The following is an 11,831-nucleotide window of genomic DNA, read 5'->3' on the forward strand; positions in this document are numbered from 1 at the left end:
CTGTTGGTGGGAATGCAAACTGGTACAGCCACTATGGAGAACAGTGTGGAGATTCCTTAAAAAACTGGAAAAAGAACTGCCATATGACCCAGCAATCCCACTCCTGGGCATACACACTGAGGAAACCAGATCTGAAAAAGACACATGTACCCCAATGTTCATCGCAGCACTGTTTATAATAGCCAGGAAATGGAAGCAACCTAGATGCCCATCAGCAGACGAATGGATAAGAAAGCTGTGGTACATATACTCAATGAAATATTACTCGGTCATTAAAAAGAATTCATTTAAATCAGTTCTAATGAGGTGGATGAAACTGGAGCCCATTATACAGAGGGAAGTAAGCCAGAAAGAAAAACACCAATACAGTATACCAACGCATATATATGGAATTCAGAAAGATGGTAACAATAACCCTATATGCAAGACAGAAAAAGACACACAGATGTATAGAACAGACTTTTGGACTCCATGGGAGAAGGCGAGGGTGGGAGGATCTGAGAGAACAGCATCGAAACATGTATATTATCAAGTGTGAAACAGATCGCCAGTCCAGGTTGGATGCATGAGACAAGTGCTTGGGGCTGGTGCACTGGGATGACCCAGAGGTATGGGATGGCAGGGAGGTGGGAGGAGGGGTTCAGGATGGGGAACACATGTAAATCCATGGCTGGTTCATATCAATGTATGGCAAAAACCACTACAATATTGTAAAGTAATTAGCCTCCAACTAATAAAAATAATTGGAAAAAAAAAGAAATGCTACTTGTGTTATTGTGTTTATTTATTCATATGCTATTAATAAATAAAGCATGCTTATTCATATGCTTTTTTCATACAGCTTTTTGTATTATTGTCTAACGTCAGAGAAATGAAACATCAGTAGACAATAACACAGAAAGGCATATGAACAAAGCAAGGATGCCAGCAGAGATAACTACACAAGTAAATGGAAAAGCCAGAATTATAATATTTTTGGTTTGTAAATCTTCTTTTGTTTATTGTGATTTAAAAGACAAATGCATAAAATCATTTGTTTATACACTACTTCTAAGTATATGTTAATAGGCAATAATGTACAATGATACAATTTGTGACAACAGCAAAATAAAATGGGGAGACAAAGCTATATGGTAGCAGAGTTTTTTATCCTATTGAACCTAAGTTGGTATAAATTGAAACTAGATATGTTATAAACTTTAGATGTTAACTGGAAGCTCCAACATAACTAGCATGAAAATAACCAAGAAAAAAAGGGAATTAAAAGATATGACAGAAAAATTCAATATCAATTAAGCATAAATTAAGGCAGTATTTGTGTTTTGAGGAACAAATATATATATATATATATATATAAAACATAAAGGAAATGAACAGCAAAATGACAGAAATAAATCCATCCTTATCATTATTACCTGAAATGTAAACAGATTAAATTCACAAATTAAAAGACAGAGGTAGGCTGATTGAGTTTTAAAAAGAAAAGCATGATCCAACTATATGCTGTCTACAAGAAACTCAGATCCACAGACACAAATAGACTGAAAATGAAAAACTGGAAAAAGATATTATATACAAATGGTAACTAAAAGAGATCTCAGATGTCTATACTAACATCAGACACAATAGACTTTAAGTCAAAGATTGTGATAAAAGACAAAGATGAACAGTATATATTGCTACAAGGGTCAATTGATTAAGAAGAGAGAATAATTTCATCCTGTAAAAAAAGCAAAAGCAGGTGTTCACAAATGGGAAGACCTAATATTATTAATACTGTTAGGAAAACAATACCACCCAAAATAATATACAGATTCAGTATAATAACTATCAAAATTACAATGGCATTTTTGCAGAAATGAAAAGCCCATTCTAAAAGTAGTAAGAAACTGCAAGGTACCCCAAATGGCCAAAATAATCTTTAAAAATAAAGTTGTAGGTCTCTCACTTCCTGATTTCAAAATATAGTACAAAGCTACAAGAAATCAAAACAATGTGGTACTGGCATCAGGACAGACATATAGACCAGAGAGCACAGAAATAAACTCTATGGCTAACTGATTTTTGACAAGCATGCCAAGACCACTCAGTGAGGAAAGTATAATCCCTTGAACAAATGATGCTGAGAAAACTGAATATCCATGTGCAAATTTGATTTAGACACTTATCTCACACCACATACAAACACAGCTCAAAACGGATCAAAGATTTAAAGTTAAGAGCTAAACTATAAAACTCATAGAAGAAAGTACAGAGGCAAATCTACACAGCCTTGGATTTGACTGGCTTCTTAAATGACACTTTTGGCAAGCACAGGTAAAAAAAGAGAAAAAAATACATAAACGGAACTTCATTAAAATTTTAAATATTTGTGTGTAAAAGAACACTATTAAGAGAGTCAAAAGAAAACCTACAGAATAATAATAATATATCTGATAGGATTTAAAATCCAGAATATATAAAGAACTCTTAGAACCAAACAGAAAAACCAACAGCCCAATTTTTAAACGCACAAAGCACTTGAAAAGACATTTCTCCAAAGAAAATATACGAAAGGCCAATAAGCACATGAAAAGATGCTCAGCATCATTAGTCATTAGGGAAATGTAAATCAAAAACATAACAAGATATAACTTCACATCAACTAGTTTACCTATAATTTTATTTTATTTTATTTTTTTCCTATAATTTTAAAAAGAAAAAATAACAAGTATTGATGAGGATATGGAAAAATAGAAACCTTTGTACATTGCTACTGGAACCGTAACCTGGTGCAGCTGCTGTGGGAAACAACACGGTAAATTTTTCAGAAAATTGAACATGGAATTACCATAAGACTCATCAATTTCACCCCCGGGTAGATACTTCCAAAGTATTTAAAACAGAGATTCAAACAGAAACATACATGTTTATTCTCAGGTGGCACAAATGGTAAAGAACTGCTCCCTGGGTCAGGAAGATCCCCTGGAGGAGGGCACCGCAACCCACTCCACTATTCTTGCCTGGAGAATCCTATGGACAGTGGAGACTGGCAGGCTACAGTCCATGGAATCATAAGAGTTGGAAATGCTTAGAGACTAAAACAAAATTACTAATTTTTTAAAAATGTGATTAAGAAGACAGCTTAAATTCTTAACTCACAAAATAGTGAGGGTCTTAACACATAAACAAATATGGGAAGACCAAGACCCTTTCCATTTATATCAGATTTTCAAATGGAGAATGTTTAAAAGCTTCAACTGAATTGTCCTCTTCTGCTAAAGCAGTATTTAAGAATTTTTTTGACATTATCAAGTGGTTTCTTTTGATATCAACTAAAGAAACAGTTTCTGATTTTAAACTGCTATTTGTTTTAAAAATGCTGTTTAAGAGTACAAATTACCAAAAAAAAAAAGGTTACATAGATTTTTAGAGCTAAAAAATTAAAACGAAAAGTCTATCATCACATTTTAGTAACCTACATACATTCAAGGAGACCAGCAGGCTACAGTCCATAGGGCCGCAAAGAGTCAGATATGACTGAAGCAATTTAGCACTCACTCATTGACAGCAGTATTACTCACAATAGCTAAAAGATGGAAGCAACCCAAATGCCCATCAACATATGAACAAATAAGATGTGGTATATACAAACAATGAAATATTATTCAGTCATTAAAAAGAACGATGTTCTGATACAAGCTACAACATGAATGGACCTCAGAAACATGCTAAGTGAAAGAACACAAAAGATAACATGTTATATGGTCCGGTTTATAATAAATACTAAGGATGGGTACCAGAGAGACAGCTTGCCAGGAGCTAAGACAGAGAAGAATGAGAAGTGACTGCTTAATGAGTATGAGGTTTTCTTTCAGGATAATGAAAAACTTGCTGAATAGAGTTGGTGGTTGCATGACCGTTAACGTACTGTCACTAAATTGTACACTTTAAAATTATTAATTTTATGGTAGGTATTAATAACTTCCGCCTCAAAAAAGAATATACTGTATATTTACAATATAAATGGAAACAGTGACAGACTTTTTTTTCTTGGGCTCCAATTCACTGCAGATGGTGACTGCAGCCATGAAATTAGAAGATGCTTGCTCCTTGGAAGAAAAGCTATGACCAACCTAGCATATTAAAAAGCAGAGACATTACTTTGCCAACAAAGGTGTGTCTAATCTAAGCTATGGTTTTTCCAGTAGTCGTGAATGGATGTAAGAGTTGGACCATAAAGAAGGCTGAACACCGAAGAACTGATGCTTTTGAGCTATGTGTTGAAGACTCTTGAGAGTCCCTTGGACTGCAACGAGATCAAACCAGTTAATCCTAAAGGAAATCAGTCCTGAATATTCATTGGAATGACTGATGCTGAAGTTGAAGCTCCAATACTTTGACCACTTGATGTGAAGAACTGATTCATTGGAAAAGACCCTGATGCTGGGAAAGACTGAAGACAGGAGAAGAAGGGGATGACAGAGGATGTGATGGTTGGATGGCATCACCGACTCAACGGACATGAGTTTGAGCAAGCTCCAGGAGTTGGTGATGGACAGGGAGGTCTGGCGTGCTGCAGTCCATAGGGTCGCAAAGTGTGGGACACAATTGAGCGACTGAACTGAAATGACAATACAAAATTCATGTTGAGGTTTGACAGAAAACAGCAAAATTCTGTAAAGCAATTATCCTTCAATTAAAAAAATTAATTTTAAAAACAACAAAAAAAGAACTTTTAAAAATACATAGTATGAACCCATGTTTGGCCTAACATAGATGCAGTTGGTTATGTAAATATTTATAGATATGTGTATGTACATGCACAGTTATTTCCATGCTTTGTCAGTTGAGAGGGTATAGCTGCACACACCAGTAGCAACATTCATACCCGATGCCTACCTCCTATTCTCTAAAACTGTTCTTCAATAAAAGGACCCAGAGCTCCTTGGAGATGTGGCTAATTTTAGGACTCTGGCAGGAAATATTTAAGATGAGTGTGAAGCATCCTGTGGTGCCAGAGAGTAAGGAAGTGATACACACACAACACACACACATACAGAGTGAAGTGTGCTGAGTCACTCCGTTGTGTCCGACTCTTTGCGACCCCATGGACTGTAGCCCTCCAGGCGCGTCCGTGGAATTTTCCAGGCACAAATACTGGAGTGGGTTGTCTTTTCCTTCTCCAGGGTATCTTCCTGACTCAGGGATTGAACCTGCATCTCTGGCAACTGCTGCATTGACAGGCAGATTCTTTACCACTAGAGCCCCCTGGGAAGCCCATACAGAGTGTTGGGGTATGTCAAAAGAACACAGGGCTCCTAATGGCCAAATGTGGAACAATTTGAGCAGAAATCTAAATACAATAGTAGAATTGTAATCTAAAGCATAAAATAAATACCCCATTCAATATAGGGTATTTTAATAAATAATTGAATGAATTTATAAATTAATGAGGGAGACAAATCTCATTTGCAGAAGAATTTCAAACAATTTATGCATATACCCAAGAAGATGGAGCATAACTTCTCACTCTTTAAGTAGGGACTGAACATAGTGTATACTTTCAAAGAGTACAGTATGAAAAGGTGAAAAGGGGTGGGGTAGAGTAACTCTGGTGGAAAAATCTGACAAGACTACTAGCTCTGGTTAAGGTCAACATCAACAGGGATAGGTTATGTTGATAGTAGTACCCTTGATAAGATTGATGAAAATGGCACTTCATCTCTGTGGTCTTTCTTCCAAAACTCCATAACCAATCTAATCATGAGAAAATATCAGAGAAATCTCAATTGAGGAGAAAGCTCAATTGAGCTCCCTGGTAGCTTAGCTGGTAAAGACTCTGCAATTAAGAAGCATGCTACTAAATATCTGACAATACTACTCAAAACTGTCAAGGTCATTGAAACAGGGAACTTCTCAGAAACTCACAGCCAAGAAAAGCATTAGGAGACATGACAAACAAACGTAATGTGGAATCCTGGATGGGATCCTGAAACAGAAACAGGACATCAGGTAAAAAGTAAGGCAATCTGAAAATGTATGGACTTTAATTAATGATAATTGACTGATAAGGGTTCATTGATTGTAACAAATGTAACCATACTAATGTATGATATTAATAACAGGGAGACTCTGGGTATGGGGTATGAGAACTCTCTTAACTATATTCAGAATTTTCTTATAAATTTAAAATTGTTCTTAAAAAGTAGGAAGCAGCTGTATACCACAGGGAGCTCAGCTTAGTGCTCTGTGGGAACCTAGAGGTGTTTGGTGGGGGGCGGGCAGTGGGACTGAGGTTCAAAGGGAGGGGATATTCCCACGTGGCTCAGACGGGAAAGAATCTGCCTCCAGTGAGGGAGATCTGGATTCAATACCTGGGTCATTGAAGATCCCCTGGAGACGGAAATGGCAACCCACTACAGTATTCTTGCCTGAAGAATTCTATAGACAGAGGAGCCTGGAGGGCTACAGTTCATAGAGTCGCAAAGAGTCGGACACAACTGAGTGACTAACACACATATGCATATGTATAATCGATTCACATTGTTGTACAGCAGAAAATAACACAATATTGTTAAAGCAATTATAAAGCAATTATACTTCAAAAAATGTTTAAATATATAGATACATAGTTATAGTCTTATTGTCCTATTATTGTCCTATTTAGGACAATAATTAATGCAGATGGAAGCATATCGAACCTACAGGTCTGAGTCTCAAGCCTCTACCCATGATTTGCTTCATGATTTCAACTAAATCACTTAAAATCTCTAGACGTTAGTTTGCTCACCTTATATTTTACAGACTGAGGGACTTGAAGTCTCTTTAAAGTCTAAAGTTCTAAGAACCCTGATTCTATTACTGTACTAATTCAGTTATATCCAAAAAGAGCACCTAGAAAAATGAAGAAGCATTCAAATGATTTTGTAATGCTTAAGAAAACAAGTTCACTAAAATAATTTCCAAAATCTATTTCATTATAATAACTCAAATGTTAACACATAGAACTTACGAGGTGGTGTGAAGTAAAGGTAGGACTCATTACCTAGAGACAGTGAAAGCTTCTTATAAATTACCTCACTATGCCACAGAATAGATTTTGTTTAAATTTATATCATCCCCCATTGATGTATCACTTTGTACAAAGAAGGTGCATGTTTTTTTCCGTAGTATTTTGAGAACACATAATGGCTTCCCTGGTGGCTCAGACGGTAAAGGGTCTGCCTGGAATGTGAGAGACCCAGGTTCAACCCCTGGGTTGGGAAGATCCCCTGGAGAAGGAAATGGCAACCCACTCCAGTACTCTTGCCTGGAAAATTCCATGGACTGAGGAGCCTGGTAGGCTACAGTCCATGGGGTCGCAAAGAGTCGGACACAACTGAGCAACTTTACTTACTTAGTGTAGTATTATTTTAATCTCCTGATGTTAGAATTATTAGAGGAACTTTCATTAATATTAAATGATTCTTATTTTTAAAAAACCCACGTTTTATGGACTTCTCTGGCAGTATAGAGGTTCAGACTCTACGCTTCCACTGCAAGGGGGCATGGGTTTAATCCCTGCTCATTGGGGAACTAAGATCTTGCATGCTGCATGGCATGGCCAAAAAGTAAATAAATAAAAATGTAATGTTAAAAAATAACAAAAATAACTAAATGAAATTTTTAAAATATTTAAAAACCCACATTTAAAAAATGTAGCATTTCACCAAAAGTATTTAACACATTAACTATGTCAGTGTAAAGTTTATGTAAGAAAAATAATCAAATTTTGTGTAAGGGCATCTTTCACAGTCATTACATACTTGTAAATATACCACAAACATCACAAAATCTTAAGGGAAAAACATTTTATCTATGCCAAACTAAACTTTTTTTAAAATTTTCAATAACAACTAAATAATTTATAAAATTTCATTCTCAGGCTAGTTATCTGAGATAAGTCTGACCTTATGAGATGCCCAGAGGGTGTACATTAGATTAAAATGTTTGATTTCTTATTCACTCTGACAGTAATATAATCTAAAACAAGACTCTGAGGCTTACTTTAGCCTGAAAGGTCAAGGATATGATAACCCTCTAATCTGAAGAGTATAATACTTACCAGCTTTTCTTCTTGACTTTTTGAAAGATAGGCATAAAATGTCTTTCTCATATGTGAAATTTCTATATCAATAAAGAAAAAAATTAAGTAACAAGGGGATAACTATAGCCTTATACATAATTATAACTTTTTTCAGCATAGAAAAAAATCATCATAATGTGACATCAAATACCCTTGGGGAAGAGGAAACATTATTATATTCTATTATTTAGCATAGATAAATTACCTTTCTTCAGCTTCCAATAAAATGAAGTCCAAACCTCCAATACACTTCAATTATCTGAATAAAAGTTTTGAAAGCTATCATAGTTTCTTAAAGCTTTTAGGAGGTAAGAACTGCATTGTAGTTTTTTCTATTTCTATTTTTAAAATTCTATTTTTGCTAGATTTTTATCTGCAAACTAATTTCATTTAGCATCTTCAAAAGTGTGAACACTTTTAAGTTTTATTAATATTCTCGTGGCAACATCAAAATTTAAGGAAATCATCACAAGGAGTTCTGGTATTACTTGCTTTGTTAGGTTTGCAAACTTTTCTTCATATTATTTGCTCTTACATTTCCTGCCTGCCGTCACCTTTAGTTTTAGTGTATTTTAAATTTCTTCAAATGGTGGAATAGAAGACAGAAATGTGTGTACACATTACATTTTTAAGTATCATTACTTTAATCCACTAAAGTAAACTTTTGTCAACGCCTTTTATCTTAATGGTATTTTTACATTAAAAAGTGGTAGGGAAACAATCCTATCTGACACCTTTTCAAATGCATCTTGAACTGTGTTGGTTTAGTGTCAGTTATTGACTGCTTGAGCTGGAGAAACCCTGCCCATATCAGTAACAACCAGTCAAAACTACACAGTACCTTTAACATCAAAAACACTTCACAGGAATCATTATCATCAGTTATTGACAGGAAGAAAGATTGCACAGAGAGATGATGTCTTCAACAGAGGTCGTGTTCAGTGAAGAGAAAATTAAAGGTCTAAATGTAAGTCAATAGTAAATCCAAAAACCATTTCTTTCAAGGAAAGTTTACCATTGTGTTTTCTGCTTTCAAAATCCTTTCATCATCAAAGAGCTATTCTTTTCTGATTCAAATCTTGCTTACCTCCTTTTTAAAGTAATTTCTGAAAACATTAGCCCAGATGAGTTAATTTCAGATGGCTTATTTACCTGCTTATAGATTTATTTGCCACCTGCTTTTGCTTTTTTTACAGATGCAAAGTCAACCTCTGGGGCAAAATCCCACCTTTCTCTTTCTGCCACACAAGTGGTAAATAACATTACCCAATAAATTTCAGCATTTCCCCAAATGTGTAGGATACAAAAAATGTATTCATTCGTGTGAGATATAAAAATGTACACTCACACTTCTGAAATCAACAGCCAGCCATTTCACACTTGGGCCAAAGGCAAACAAACATAATTCTCACTGGCAGCTGGACAACATTCCAAGCTGCCACCACATTAATTAACTCACCTCAATCAGATTCCACTTCAACTTGCACAGCTTGCTGCCAAGACGCCTAGCAATAAATTGTTAGGTTAAATACTGAACAAGGTAGGGAAATACCATATGGTATGTTGTTACGGAGGGTGGGATATTCTTGTTTAACACTAGTAGCAGGTTTTTCCCTTTACTTTTTATTGTTGTCTCCAGTGATTTCAGGAAAATGAGTATACGTTCTTCCTGATAAATTATCTTGCTTGATTATAGTGATGGGGAATGGAATGGTAACAAGACATTAATAACAAAATACTTTTGTCCACAAGCTTCTATAATTGATGTTCCGAAAATTTCAAAGCAACAGCTTACTTAGCAGGTACTGGGAACTCTCTAATGGTAAATTATTGGTTTTAAACTCGGGGGTGTCAAGGAACAAAGAACTCAAATAAATTCTGTTTTCACTGAGGACTATTGAGAATTTACAAGTAAATACAAACTGCTTGTATCAATAGGCGAAAAACTTCTAACATGGTAATCAAAAGATTTGAGTTTGAATCCAGTTTCTGCCTTTGACGGGCTGCGTCACTTTCTTTTTTTTTTTTTTCCATTTATTTTTATTAGTTGGATGCTAATTACTTTACAATATTGTAGTGGTTTTTGTCATACATTGACATGAATCAGCCATGGATTTACATGTATTCCCCATCCCGATCTCCCCTCCCGGGCTGTGTCACTTTCATTAAATCACTTCACTTCTCTGATATTATTTCTTCATCTGTCATATGATGCAGTTTGACTAGATGAGTGCTTCCCAAACCTTAACGCACATATTAATTTAAGATGCTTGTTAAAAATGCAGATTTTTGGATGTCACCCTTAAGGACTGAAACTGATTAGGTCTGATGTGGAGGCCAAATGTGCATGGTGAGCAAGAAATTCTTGCACAGATAAAGGACCCACACTCTGAGAAATACTGGACTGCATGATACCAAGATTCTCCTTACCTCTGTCAGTTACTTCACTTACCAGCCCATGTCATTGCGTTTATAAACTCAGGTGTGATTTTAGAAAGAGGTATAATTGGGAGAGTTGATTCAGGACTTAATCAGCACTCATTCAAACGCCTAGTCAGAAAAAAAAGCTGAAAACACCAGAATATGACTACCCAAAATCCTGTATTCATTTTCCTAGGGCTGTGGGGTGGGTCATAGAGGTGATAGCTGATTGGCTGCAGCTTCTCTCCCTAAAAATCCTGTCTGTATATAAAGGAAGGCTCTCTTTGGGAGTCCTTCCTAAAGAAAATCAATCCATCCTAAAGGAAACCAGTCCATCCTAAAGGAAATCAATCCTGAACATTCATTGGAAGGATTGATGATGAAGCGCCAGTATTTTGGCCACCTGATGTGAAGAGCTGACATTAGAAAAGACCCTGATGCTGGGAAAAATTGAAGGCAGGAGGAGAAGGGGATGACAGAGGATGAGATGATTGGATGACATCACCAACTCAATGGACTTTATAAGCTCTGGGATCTGGTTATGGACAGGGAAGCCTGGAGTGCTGCAGTCCATGGGGTTGCAAAGTCGGATACAACTGAGCGACTGGACTGACTGAACTGATCACTCACCCAGAAGAAGTCTTTCTTTCCTCTAAACGTGTAATGAACACTCGTTTCATCTATATTGCCTCTTGTGTATGTGATATTTTCTGCTTCTATTTTAAATGCCAGAAATCAGCAAAACATTCTGTACTTCTTTGTAAGATTCTCACAGGCTAGGGACTTTGGGAAACCTCATTCTTCCTAGCTTCTAGGACATGATTTGATAAGGAAAGTAAAAGGCTCTTACTGGTATACACTCTGAGTTTATTTCAGATGGGTACTTATGAATTTCTATTAAGCCATGTATCTACTTCTATCCAATTCCTCTTAGGACCAGCAGAGAACCATCCCATAAGACAGCTGCCTGGGGATAGCCTTAAATTAAGAAATGGACAACCTTAACTGGCCTGCATAAAACAGTGTGCAACACAGGCCTTTCTCATCATGTTTACAAGCTCAACGAGGACTCAAAAAACAGACTTTATTACTTCACTACTTAAAACTTGAAATCACCTTTTTTTCTTGCTCTCCATCACTGGAGAGTGTAAAAAAGGCAATGTAGTAGTTGCTTTACTACTGGATTTGCACAAAAGAAACCTGATTCTCTTAAATTAGTTAGTTCTTTCCAAGATAATCACCACAAAAATCTGCAAGTTCTAATAAAGTTCCTTCGAATGTGGGTGGACGATCTCTTACTAAG

This window comes from Odocoileus virginianus, chromosome 15, assembly GCF_023699985.2.
Source record: "Odocoileus virginianus isolate 20LAN1187 ecotype Illinois chromosome 15, Ovbor_1.2, whole genome shotgun sequence".
NCBI lineage: Eukaryota > Metazoa > Chordata > Mammalia > Artiodactyla > Cervidae > Odocoileus > Odocoileus virginianus.